Source organism: Eschrichtius robustus, chromosome 4 (assembly GCF_028021215.1).
Source record: "Eschrichtius robustus isolate mEscRob2 chromosome 4, mEscRob2.pri, whole genome shotgun sequence".
Lineage (NCBI taxonomy): Eukaryota > Metazoa > Chordata > Mammalia > Artiodactyla > Eschrichtiidae > Eschrichtius > Eschrichtius robustus.
The window spans coordinates 59,985,614-60,000,115 of NC_090827.1; positions in this window are offsets into that span (position 1 = coordinate 59,985,614).

The following is a 14,502-nucleotide window of genomic DNA, read 5'->3' on the forward strand; positions in this document are numbered from 1 at the left end:
ACGCTGATGTAAATTCATCAGTCGCTCTGTTAAGCCAAAATATTGCCACAATTTAATAGAGTGTCTTGGAAACTTCCCAATTTTTAAGATAAGAAATGACTCAGAAAAGCAGTGGCATAATTATGCCACATTCCTTTTGCTTCTCTCCAAAGGAGGAACCAGGAATCTAAAACTTACTCCCACTCCTGTGCCGAAATGAGACGTGTACGGTCAATTACTTTTTTAATGGACCACAGATTTGGTGTACAGATTTGGATTAATCATTTTAGTTGATGATTCATATATTGTCATCTCTGATCCATGCATGCGTATACCGTATGTTTGTAATACAGTGAAGACCCATGAACTCACTACCCAAATCAAGAACTAGAACATTAATAATAACTTAAAATATAGCTACGTGCTCCTTCCCTATCCTATTCCCTTGCCTCTTCCAACCCCAAGACAATCACTATCCTGAATTCTGTGTTTATTCTTCCTTTGCTTTTTTAAAAATTGTGGTAACAACCTTCCGAGACTGAACCAAGAAGAAATAGAAAATATGAACAGACCAATCACAAGCGCTGAAATTGAAAGTGTGATTAAAAATCTTCCAACAAACAAAAGCCCAGGACCAGATGGCTTCACAGGCGAATTCTATCAAACATTTAGAGAAGAGCTAACACCTATCCTGCTCAAACTCTTCCAAAATAGAGCAGAGGGAGGAACACTCCCAAACTCATTCTACGAGGCCACCATCACCCTGATACCAAAACCAAACAAAGATGTCACAAAAAAAGAAAACTACAGGCCAATATTACTGATGAACATAGATGCCAAAATCTTCAACAAAATACTAGCAAACAGACTCCAACAGCACATTAAAAGGATCATACACCATGATCAAGTGGGGTTTATCCCAGGAATGCAAGGATTCTTCAATATATGCAAATCAATCAATGTGATACACCATATCAACAAATTGAAGGAGAAAAACCATATGATCATCTCAATAGATGCAGAAAAAGCTTTCAACAAAATTCAACACCCATATATGATAAAAACTCTCCAGAAAGTAGGCATAGAGGAACCCTACCTCAACATAATAAAGGCTATATATGACAAACCCACAGCCAACATCGTTCTCAATGGTGAAAAACTGAAACCATTTCCTCTAAGATCAGGAACAAAGCAAGGTTGCCCACTCTCACCACTATTATTCAACATAGCTTTGGAAGTTTTAGCCACGGCAATCAGAGAAGAAAAAGAAATAAAAAGGAATCCAAATTGGAAAAGAAGAAGGAAAACTGTCACTGTTTGCAGATGACATGATACTATCCATAGAGAATCCTAAAGATGCTACCAGAAAACTACTAGAGCTAATCAATGATTTTGGTAGAGTAGCAGGATACAAAATTAATGCACAGAAATCTCTTGCATTCTTATACACTAATGATGAAAAATCTGAAAGAGAAATGAAGGAAACACTCCCATTTACCACTACAGAAGAAAGAATAAAATACCTAGGAATAAACCTACCTAAGGAGACAAAAGACCTGTATGCAGAAAACTATAGGACACTGATGAAAGAAATTAAAGATGATACAAACAAATGGAGAGATATACCATGTTCTTGGATTGGAAGAATCAACATTGTGAAAATGACTATACTACCCAAAGCAATCTACAGATTCAATGCAATCCCTATCAAACTACTAATGGCATTTTTCACAGAACTAGAACAAAAAAGTGCACAATTTGTATGGAAACACAAAAGACCCCGAATATCCAAAACAACGTTGAGAAAGAAAAACAGAGCTGGAGGAATCAGGCGCCCAGACTTCAGACTATACTACAAAGCTACAGTAATCATGGCAGTATGGTACCGGCACAAAAACAGAAATATAGATCAATGGAACAGGATAGAAAGCCCAGAGATAAACCCCACGCACATATGGTCACCTTATCTTTGATAAAGGAGGCAAGAGTATACAATGGAGAAAAGACAGCCTCTTCAATAAGTGGTGCTGGGAACACTGGACAGCTACATGTAAAAGAATGAAATTAGAACACTTCCTAACACCATACACAAAAATAAACTCAAAATGGATTAAAGACCTAAATGTAAGGCCAGACACTATAAAACCTTTAGAGGAAAACATAGGCAGAACACTCTATGACATAAATCACAGCAAGATCCTTTTTGACCCACCTACTAGAGAAATGGAAATAAAAACAAAAATAAACAAATGGGACCTAATAAAACTTCAAAGCTTTTGCACAGCAAAGGAAACCATAAACAAGATGAAAAGACAACCCTCAGAATGGGAGAAAATATTTGCAAATGAAGCAACTGACAAAGGATTAATCTCCAAAATTTACAAGCAGCTCATGCAGCTCAATATCAAAAAAACCAACAACCCAATCCAAAAACGGGCAGAAACCTAAATAGACATTTCTCCAAAGAAGATATACAGATTGCCAACAAACACATGAAAAGATGGTCAACATGACCAATCATCAGAGAAATGCAAATCAAAACTACAATGAGGTATCACCTCACACCAGTCAGAATGGCCATCACCAAAAAAATCTACAAACAATAAATGCTGGAGAGGGTGTGAAGAAAAGGGAACCCTCTTGCACTGTTGGTGGGAATGTAAATTGGTACAGCCACTATAGAGAACAGTATGGAGGTTCCTTAAAAGACTAAAAATAGAACCACCATATGACCCAGCAATCCCACTACTGGGCATATACCCTGAGAAAACCATAATTCAGAAAGCATCATGTACCACAATGTTCCTTGCAGCTCTATTTACAATAGCCAGGACATGGAGGCAACCTAAGTGTCCATCGACACATGAATGGATAAAGAAGATGTGGCACATATATACAATGGAATATTACTCAGCCATAAAAAGAAACGCAACTGAGTTATTTGTAGTGAGGCGGATGGACCTAGAGTCTGTCATACAGAGTGAAGTCAGTCAGAAAGAGAAAAACAAATACCGTATGCTAACACATATATATGGAATCTTAAAAAAAATGGTCTGATGAACCTAGGAGCAGGACAGGAATAAAGACACAGATGTAGAGAATGGACTTGAGGACACAGGGAGGGGGAAGGGTGAGCTGGGACGAAGTAAGAGAGTAGCATTGACATATATATACTACCAAATGTAAAATAGCTAGTGGGAAGCAGCTGCATGGCACAGGGAGATCAGCTCGGTACTTTGCGACCACCTAGAGGGGTGGGATAAGGAGGGTGGGAGGGAGACGTAAGAGGGAGGGGATATGGGGATATACGTATGCATATAGCTGATTCACTTTGTTATACAGCAGAAACTAACACAACACTGTAAAGCAATTATACTCCAATAAAGATGTTAAAAAAATATTTTGGTAAAACACACATAACATTTTACTATCTGAAACATTTTTTCCTCCCTCCCTCCCTCCCTCCCTCCCTCCCTCCCTTCCTCCCTTCACTTTTGGCTGCGTTGGGTCTTCGTTGCTGCATGCGGGCTTTCTCTAGTTGTGGCGAGCAGGGACTACTCTTTGTTGCAGTGAACGGGCTTCTCATTGCTGTGGCTTCTCTTGTTGCAGAGCACAGGCTCTAGGCGTGTGGGCTTCAGTAGTTGCGCCTCATGGGCACTAGAGCACAGGCTCAGTAGTTGTGGCTCAGGGGCTTAGTTGCTCCGCGGCATGTGGGATCTTCCCGGACCAGGGATCGAACCTGTGTCCCCTGCATTGGCAGGCAGATTCTTAACCACTGCGCCACCAGGGAAGTCCCTGTCTTAAACATTTTTAAGTGTCAGTTCAGTGGCATTAAGTACATTCACACTGTTGTGCACCCATCACTCCCTTGCTTTTTAAAATTAGTTTTATTTATATACACACAGCTCAACAAAGTATTATTTAACTTTAGTTTTGCTTAACTTTATCAAAAGGGTAATCTTTCTGTATTGAATCTCAACATTATTTTACATGACATTCTTTTAGAAAAAGTCATCTGCATATTCTGCAAATAAGTCTTGCTTGCCTTTTGTTAGTTTCATTCCTTCCTAAGTATTTTATGTTTTTAAGTACTTACTGTTGTTTCTGTAAATTTTTTATAAAATAACATTAAAATTATTTTGTTATTGATGTAGAAAGCATAGTACATTGATCTTCTAGGTATCCACTTTGATAAATTCTATTATTTCTAAAACTTAGTAAATTGTGGAGGGGGTTTCTATGCAGAAAATCTCCTATGCAAAATTTTATTTCTTCCCTTCCAATTCTCATGGCTTGCATTTCTTTCCTTCTTTTTTTCTTTCTTTCTTTGTTTTTTTTTTTTTTTCTTTCAGGCTAGGACCTATATAGCACAAAGAAGAGAAGTGAAAAATGGGCATCTGTGTCTTGTTTTGTAAATTCACCACGTACTCTTATTCATCAAAGATAAAACAGGTTACCTAAATAAGCCCTTTCCTAAGAGGGAAATGCTGCATGATTCCAGCCCTCAGCTCCACCAGGAGAGGCATGCTATGGCTGGTCAATGCTGTAGACTAACAGACATATCTGATCACATGAACAACTACATCATCCAGAGAGAAAATACTATCTGTTGCACCTAGGAGATAAGCTGATACTTGGCCAGAGAGCTGGCTATATTTTTGAAATGTTGGCCAGTGAAAACTTCATTTAGGGCTTCCCTGGTGGCGCATTGGTTGAGAATCTGCCTGCCAATGCAGGGGACACGGGTTCGAGCCCTGGTCTGGGAAGATCCCACGTGCCGCGGAGCAACTGGGCCCGTGAGCCACAATTACTGAGCCTGCGCGTCTGGAGTCTGTGCTCTGCAACAAGAGAGGCCGCGATAGTGAGAGGCCTGCGCACCGCGATGAAGAGTGGAGTGGCCCCCGCTTGCCGCAACTGGAGAAAGCCCTTGCACAGAAATAAAGACCCAACACAGCCAAAACTAAAATTAATAAAAAAAAAAAAACTTCATTTAGACTTGTTAATAATAATTAATTATTTTTTAATAATCTGTCATCTTTAGAATTCTGTCATACTTTAGAATTAGAGTATCTAATGTAGGTTAGATACCACAATGCATATTTGAAAATAAGAAAACTGAAGCATAGATAGACCTAACAGTTTGTCCAAGACCATAGAGCAAATGAGACACAAAACTATATACTGTTATCTGTAGATTCCCAGCCCATCTCATCATGCCATCAAGTGTGAGAAAAGCAAAACGCTGCATGGTCTGAATATGCATACAAACAGAAGCTATTCTCAGGCTTTCCCAAGCATGATGATTTTAAGTATACATCACCAACTCTGCCCTGGTTGTGAATTATGAGACACATCGGTAACTAACGAGCATGTAGCCAGTATTACCAGACACTTAGCTAAGAGAATCTTTTTGCAACTCAGTCAAAACTATGAAAAGCAAAGCTTTGCCCTCCTCTCCCAGACTTTCCAAGGTGTACTGTAAATCAGCTGAGGGGATTCCCAGTATACAGAAATCACTGAACTCCTCCTGCTCGCTTTTTAGGAAATTTCTTCTAAGCACATTAGTTTCTCGGAAAAGCTTTTTTTTCTGGGTCTGTAACAAGTCTGTTAGGGCAGACTGTTTCTTTTGGCCTGATGCCATAGTTAGAGTCTTAAACCAACAGCAAATGGAACTGAAACTAAAGATGGACCATTTCCTTAATTCTTGTTTTCTTTCAAAACTAGACTCAGATCAGTGAACGCTAAAAAGTGAACATGGCCTTCCCTGGTGGCGCAGTGGTTAAGAATCCACCTGCCAATGCAGGGAACACGGGTTCCAGCCCTGGTCCTGGAAGATCCCACATGCAGCAGAGCAACTAAGCCCGTACGCCACAACTACTGAGCCTGCACTCTAGAGCCCATGAGCCACAACTACTGAAGCCCGTGTGCCACAACTACTGAAGCCTGCGTGCCACAACTACTGAAGCCTGCGTGCCTAGAGCCCGTGCTCCGCAACAAGAGAAGCCACAGCAATGAGAAGCCCGTTCACTGCAACAAATAGTAGCCCCCTCTCGCCGCAACTAGAGAAAGCCCGCACGCAGCAACTAAGACCCAACACAGCCAAAAATAAATAAATAAATAAATTTATTTTTTAAAAAGTGAATATATCAAAAGCCTGGCAAAAATTAAAATATAAATTTTAAAACAGTTGTAATTTAGATTTTTATTCAGGTAAGGTTGGCTGTGGATATAACAAGTAATAGTTGGCTTCCTATTGTCTCTAAAGTTTGATTTTTTTTCTGAATTCTTCTCCACATTGATCACACTTATAAGGTTTCTCTCCTGAGCGGATCCCTATTCAAAATAAGAGGAGAATGGTCCTTTGTTTTGATTCTGTTTTCACCAGAAAACAATCTGATAACTAATTCAACTTCCCAGGTACTCTGTTACTGGAGAAGTGTGACTTGGTTATCAGACCCAATCATTCCAGTCACTGGAAGGTCCTCGTTATAAATGAATAAACTGGGACTTCCCTGGCAGTCCAGTGGTTAAGACTTCGCCTTCTGATGCAGGGGGTGCGGGTTCAACCCCTGGTCGGGGAGCTAAGATGCCACATGCCTCATGGCCAAAAAACCAAAACATAAAACAGAAGCAATATTGTAACAAATTCAATAAAGACTTTAAAATGGTCCACATTAAAAAAAAATGAATAAACTGTCTTTTTAATTTGCATCTTAGATTCTTGTAGATTTGGTTAGCAGAATTAACTCTTTGAGAACATGTTTACCCTGGGTGATTAGAATGTCATATTTTACATCTTCATGCTTATCCCTTAACTGTTTAGTGTAGTTATAGCTGCTTTTACAATTTTTTTTGTCTTTTCATCTACATACTGGCTTATTTAAGTAATCTTAAATCCTTCCTATATATTTGCCTTTCTTTTTTTTTTTTAAACATTTTTTTAAAATTTATTTTATTTATGTATTTTTGGCTGCACTGGATCTTCGCTGCTGTGCACAGGCCCTCTCCAGCTGCGGCGAGCAGAAGCCACTCCCCATTGCGGCCCGCAGGCCTCTCACTGCGGTGGCCCCCCCTGCTGCGGAGCACCAGCTCCAGGCACACGGGCTCAGTAGTTGTGGCTCGCGGGCTCTAGAGCGCAGGCTCAGTAGTTGTGGCGCAGGGGCTTAGTTGCTCCGTGGAATGTGGGATCTTCCCGGGCCAGGGCTCGAACCCATGTCCCCTGCATTGGCAGGCGGATTCTTAACCACTGAGCTACCAGGGATGCCCTATATTTGCCTTTCTTATTGGCATTCTCTCTTTCCCTTAGATTCTACTTCTTTTCCATTTAGAGAAAACCCTTCAACATTTCTTGTAGGGTATGTTTAGTATTGATGAATTCTTTCAGTTTCTGCTTGTCTGAGAAGTTTTTTTATTTCTCCTTCTATCCTAAATGGTACTCTTGCTCAGTAGAGTATCCTGGGTTGCAGGTTTTCCATTTCAGCAGTTTCTGGACCTGTAAAACTGAGGACCAGATACTACAGAATCCTAACAAGGTATTACCATCCCTATGAGACTGTGCCAATCTGCCTGACTGGTTGGCTGGCATTGCTGGATACCATTTTTGGTGACACGTCTCTAATTGCATACGCTTTCCCTTCCTGGCCACTTGTCTTAAGTACAATCCATACTTTAAGGTTCATCTGAGCACTCCTGGTCTTAATGAATATAATCTCCTATGAACCGCCATATTATTTATTGTCTACACCACTCATTTGTCACTGATCACACAGTTTCTTCTGTTGATATTTATTGTTTCATATTTGTTGGTCTTTCCAATTAGAATGCAAGTCCCATCAAGGACAATGGATCTTATCCCTCCCAGTATCCCCTGAGATTAGCTTGGTTCCCTACACAAAAAGTACAGACACAATAATGAGAACAAGTACAACCCTCCTCATTCTTCTGCTTCCAAAACCACCCACAAATATATATGCAATATGCACTGAAGAGACTTGCATTCCTTCACTCATTCAATGCATAATTGCAGAGAACCTCCAATGAATAATTTTAAAGTTTTTAGGTGTACCACCCTGTATATATTTACCCCATAGTCCTAGGAATAAAGATTTTGACCTATGGCTAGCTGAGAATACCTATATTGACTCTACCTATCTGAATCTATGCTAACTTCCAGAGAAACTGTAGTTTTCTTAGGTTAAACTTGGTTCCTAAAGCTAGAGGAAACAGTAATACCCATGTCCTAATGTAAAAATGTGATGAGTCAATGGAAATTCTTTTCGAAGATGTATAACTCTTATCCGTGCCGTTGCTTAAAGTCTGGAAAAATTTATACATCTATCCATCCATCCAATATTTACTGAATACCTTCCATATGCCCGGTGATGCTCTAGTTCCTGGGGATAAGCTCTGAATAAGACCGACAAGGTCCCTGCTCTTTGGGGGCTTATACTTGAATATGAAGAAATAGACATTAAAAAAATAAAGAGTAAACTAAGCAAATATCAGAGAGTGAGAAATGCCAGAGAACTAAAATAAGGTCATGGCTGCTCTAGATTGTTTGGCAAGAGAAAGTACTATAATATTTAGCTAAAATCCAAACATCCAGAAGGAACCACCAACACAAAGAACAGGGGGAAAAGCATTCCAGATACAGAAAATTGCTAGTATAAAGGCCTCTGTGACTGGAGTATAGTGGTTGAGAGGGAACAGTGTGAGATGAAGCTGGAGAAATCAGTAGCAGCCAGATCATAGAGGACTTAGTAAAACAGCATACAAAATTGGATTTAATTCTAAATATAACTGTAAGTTATTGGAGGGTCTTAAGCAGAGGAGTGACATGATGACTTACGGGTTTTTAAATTTTATATTGGAGCATAGTTGATTAACAATGTTGGTTAGTTTATGGGGCTTCCCTGGTGGTGCAGTGTTTGAGAATCTGCCTGCCAATGCAGGGGACACGGGTTCGAGCCCTGGTCTGGGAAGATCCCACATGCCACGGAGCAATTAGGCCCGTGAGCCACAACTACTGAGCCTGCGTATCTGGAGCCTGTGCTCCGCAACGAGAGACCGCGATAGTGAGAGGCCCACACACCGCGATGAAGAGTGGCCCCCACTTGCTGCAACTAGAGAAAGCCCTCGCACAGAAACGAAGACCCAACACAGCCATAAATAAATAAATAAATTTTAAAAACTATTTTTAAAAAAAAACAAACAATGTTGGTTAGTTTCAGGTGTACAGCAAAGTGATTCAGTTATACATATACATGTATCTACTCTTTTTCAAATTCTTTTCCCATTTAGATTATTACAGAACATTGAGCCCCGTTCCCTGTGCTATACAGTAGGTCCTTGTTGGTTATCTATTTTAAAAACTGCAGTGTGGAGACGTCCCTGGCAGTCCAGTGGTTAAGACTCCCACACTTCCACTGCAGAGGACACAGGTTTGATCCCTGGTCAGGGAACTAAGATTCTGGGTGCCGCGTGGGTGTGGCCAAAAACAAATAACTAAATGTGTGTGTGTGTATATATACATATATATATATATATGTATGTGTATATATATATAAATATATATATATATATATACACATACATATATATATATATGGCAGTGTGTACATGTCAATCCCGAACTCCAAATCTATCCCTTCCCCACAACCCTTCCCCCCTGGTAACCATAAGTTCGTTCTCTAAGTCTGTGAGTCTGTTTCGTTTGGTAAAAAAATTCATGCATATCTTTTTTTTTTTTAGATTCCCCATATAAGCGATAGCATATATTTGTCTTTCTCTGTCTGATGTACATCACTTAATATGATTATCTCCAGGTCCACCCACATTGCTGCAAATAGCATTATTTCATTCTTTTCTATGGCTGAGTAATATTCCATTGTATATATGCACCACATCTTTTTTTTTTTTTTATTGGAGCATAGTTGCTTTACAATGTTGTGTTAGTTTCTGCTATACAGCAAAGTGAATCAGCTTTACGTATACATATATCTCCTCTTTTTTGGATTTCCTTCCCCTTTACGTCACCACAGTTAGTTTCTGCTATACAGCAAAGTGAATCAGCTTTATGTATACATATATCCCCTCTTTTTTGGATTTCCTTCCCCTTTACGTCACCACAGAGCACTGAGTAGAGTTCCCTGTGCTATACAATCAGTTCTCATTAGTTATCTATTTTATACATAGTAGTGTATATATGTCAATCCCAATCTCCCAATCCATACCACCTCCCCCTTCCCGCCCCTTGTTATCCACACGTTTGTTCTCTCTGTTTTTGTCTCTATCTCTGCTTTGCAAATAAGTTCATCTATACCATGTTTCCAGATTCCACATATATGCGTTAATATACGATATTTGTTTTTCTCCTTCTGACTTACTTCACTCTGTATGGCAGTCTCTAGGTCCATCCACATCTCTGCAGATGGCATAATTTCATTCCTTTTTATGGCTGAGTAATATTCCACTGTATATATGCACCACATCTTCTTTATCCATTCCTCTGTTGATGAGCATTTAGGTTGCTTCCATGTCCTGGCTATTGTAAATAGTGCTGCAGTGAACACTGGGGTGCATGTATCTTTTTGAATTATGGTTTTCTCAGGATATATGCCCAGGAGTGGGATTGCTGGATCACATGGTAGTTCTATTTTTAGTTTTTTAAGGAAATTCCATACTGTTTTCCACAGTGGCTGTATCAATTTACATTCCCACCAACAGTGCAAGAGGGTTCCCCTTTCTCCACACCCTCTCCAGCGTTTACTGTTTGCAGATTTTTTGATGATGGCCATTCTGACTGGTGTGAAGTATTACCTCATTATTGTTTTGATCTGCATTTCTCTAATAATTAGTGATGTTGAGCATCTTTTCATGTGTTTGTTGGCCATCTGTATGTCTTCTTTGGAGAAATGTCTGTTTAGGTCTTCTGCCCATTTTTCTGATTGGGTTGTTTGTTTTTCAGATATTGAGCTGCGTGAGCTGTTTGCACATTTTGGAGATTAATCCCTTGTCAGTTGCTTCGTTTGCAAATATTTTCTCCCATTCTGAGGGTTGTCTTTTCGTCTTGTTTATGGTTTCCTTTGCTGTGCAAAAGCTTTTAAGTTTAATTGGTACCATTTGTTTATTTTTGTTTTTATTTTCATTACTCTAGGAGGTGGGTCAAAAAAGATCTTGCTGCAATTTATGTCAAAGAGTGTTTTTCCTATGTTTTCCTCTAAGAGTTTTATAGTGTCTGGATTTACATTCAGGTCTTTAACCCATTTTGAGTTTATTTTTGTGTATGGTGTTAGGGAGTGTTCTAATTTCATTCTTTTACATGTAGCTGTCCAGTTTTCCCAGCACCACTTATTGAAGAGACTGTCTTTTCTCCATTGTATATTCTTGCCCCCTTTGTCATAGACTAAATGACCATAGGGGCAAGGGTTTATCTCTGTGCTTTCTATCCTATACCATTGATCTATATGTCTGTTTTTGTGCCAGTACCATACTGTCTTGATTACTGTAGCTTTGTAGTATAGTCTGAAGTCAGGAAGCCTGATTCCTCCAGCTCCATTTTTCTTTCTCAAGTTTGCTTTGGCTATTCAGGATCTTTTGTGTCTCCATACAAATTCTAAGATTTTTTTTGCTCTAGTTCTGTGAAAAATGCCATTGGTAATTTGATAGGGATTGCACTGAATCTGTAGATTGCCTTGGGTGGTACAGTCATTTTGACAATATTAGTTTTTCCAATCCAAGAACATGGTATATCTTTCCATCTGTTCGTGTCATCTTCAATTTCTTTCATCAGTGTTTTATAGTTTTCAGAGTATAGGTCGTTTATCTCCTTAGGTAGGTTTATTTCTAGGTATTTTATTCTTTTTGTTGCAATGGTAAATGGGATTGTTTCTTTAATTTCTCTTTCTGATCTTTCCTTGTTAGTGTATAGAAATGCCGCAGATTTCTATGCATTAATTTTGTATCCTGCAACTTTACTAAATTCATTGCTGAGCTCTAGTAGTTTTCTGGTAGCATCCTTAGGATTGTCTATGTATAGTATCATGTCATCTGCAAACAGTGACAGTTTTACTTCTTTTCCAATTTGGATTCCTTTTTTTTTTTTCTTGTCTGACTGGCCAGGCCCTGTCATATGTAGAAGCTGCTGGCTGCTGTTTAGCAGGGCCTGGTCACAAGGCAGCTGACTGCAGAACCCTGTCCCAGCTCTAGCAATGGGTCACTGGTAGGCAGAGTCAGACCCAAAGACTGACTGTTGCCCACCCACTGGCAGATGAAGCCAGGTCCTGGGGTTAGTGCCAGACTAGTGACAGGCAGAGCTGGTTCCTGGAGTCTGGCTGCAGGGCCCAGGGATCCCAGAGCTCGTTTCAGATCATTGGTTGGGGGCCCAGTTTCTGACACAGTTGGGGGTCCAGGGTATCCTGAAGCTTGTGTTGGCCTGCTAGTGGACAGAGCCAGGACCCAGCTGTCAGGGTAGGATCTGGCCTGCTGTGGACAGGCTGGGTCTATAGGCTTTGGGATTGTAGTTTTCTTGTGCCTGGTGTCTGTTCCTTGGTTGGTGAGCCTTGTCTAGAGGTTAGTGCAGGTTTACTGGAGGGAAGGGCCAGTGCCTGACCACTGCTGGGTAAAGCTGGGTCTTGGCCCTCTGGTGGGCAGGGCCATGTCTAGAGGCATGTCTAAAGGTGGCTGTGGACTTAGAAAGTCCTTAGGCAGCCTGTCTGCTGATGGTTAGGACTCTCCAAGACCAGAGGGTAGGTCTGGCCCAGGCTCCTATCAAATTACTGCTTTTTCCCTAGGTCCCAGTGCACATGAGATTTTGTGTGCACCCTTTAAGAGTAAACTCTCTATTCTCCCCAGTCCTGTGGGGCTCCTGAAATTAAGACCCACCGGCCTTCAATGCCAAATGCTCTAGCAGTTCGTCTTCCTGGTGCAAGACTCCCAGGCTGGGGAGCCTGACGTGGAGCTCAGAACTCTCACTTGTATGGGAGAACTTCTGCAATATAATTATTCTCCAGTTTGTGGGTTGCAATCCAAGGGGTATGGGATTTGATTTTATCGTAAGTCCGCCCCTCCTACTCATCTCACTGTGGTCCCTTCTTTATATCTTGTTGTATAAGATCTTTTCTGGTAGGTTCCAGTCTTTTTCGTCGATGGCTGTTTTGCAGATAGTTGTGATTTTAGTGTGCTCATGAAAGGAGGTGAGCTCAGGGTCTTTCTACTCTGCCATATTGGTCACTCTCCGGAAAATGGATTTTTAAGAAGTTTGATCCAACTGTACAGTTTTTACAAGAGGCAAAATTTATATTCACTGACATAAACTGGTTAAAAGTTAAATAACAGAAAAAGATATATCATGCTGACGGTAACCAGAAGAGAGCTGAATTAGCTATATTTAATAGACCAGACAAAAAATTGTTAGTAGAGACAAAGAAAGATAATTTATAATGATTCAGCAAGTCACAGCAGTTAAAAATAAGAATATAAAAAAAATTGGGGAGACATCTATATTTCTGATGAAAGAGAAGTTGAGTACGCTGATGAATATAACCGAGGAATTGTCTAGTTGCAGAAATAACAAGGTGCTGAATGATTAAATCTATTTGCAGTGTTTTAAAAATTGCAATAAAACCCAACTCTTAAAGAAACAAAATTTACATATTTTAACACAATTAGAATACAAATATCAGAACTAGGAAGAAATAAATGTCTTTTTCCCCCAGTCACAAAAATCCCAGGATCACAATGTTCAATATAATCTAAAATGGGACTTCCCTGGTGGTGCAGTGGTTAAGAATCTGCTTGCCAATGCATGGGACACGGGTTTGAGCCCTGGTCCGGGAAGATCCCACATGCCATGGAGCAACTAAGCCCCTGCGCCACAACTACTGAAGGCTGCGTGCCTAGAGCCCGTGCTCCGCAACAAGAGAAGCCACCACAATGAGAAGCCCGCGCATCACAACAAAGAGTAGCCCCCGCTTGCCGCAACTAGAGAAAGCCCGCAAGCAGAAACGCAGACCCATGCAGCCAGAAATTAATTAATTAAAATAATTAATTAATTAATTAATTAAACGAATCCAACTGAACATGGACTGTTTTAGGCAAGAAAACTACCTTTTAAAAATACTATAAGTAAATAAATGTGTATCTATGTGATTGTTTACTAACATATGTGTATATCTGTATATATGTGTTTAACATATATATACTACAGCATTTTTCATTTCAGTATGAATTCAGCGCAAGATAGATACATCTTAAACCTTTTCTAGGTGTTTAATTACTGAGGCATCAAAATAACATCAAAGATGGCTTCAGCCAATTAAGATAGAATGGAAATCAGAAATCCAAATCAAGAACAATGTTCTCTCTGAGAGGCAGCATAACAAAGTTGTTGAGAAAATGGACTCTAGAGCTAGTTACTGGGTAACATGAGTCACTATTTAACGATTAAATAAGTCAATATTCATAAAGCACTTCAAACAACGCCTGGCATACAGTTAATGCTATGTAATACTTTTAAAAATCAAT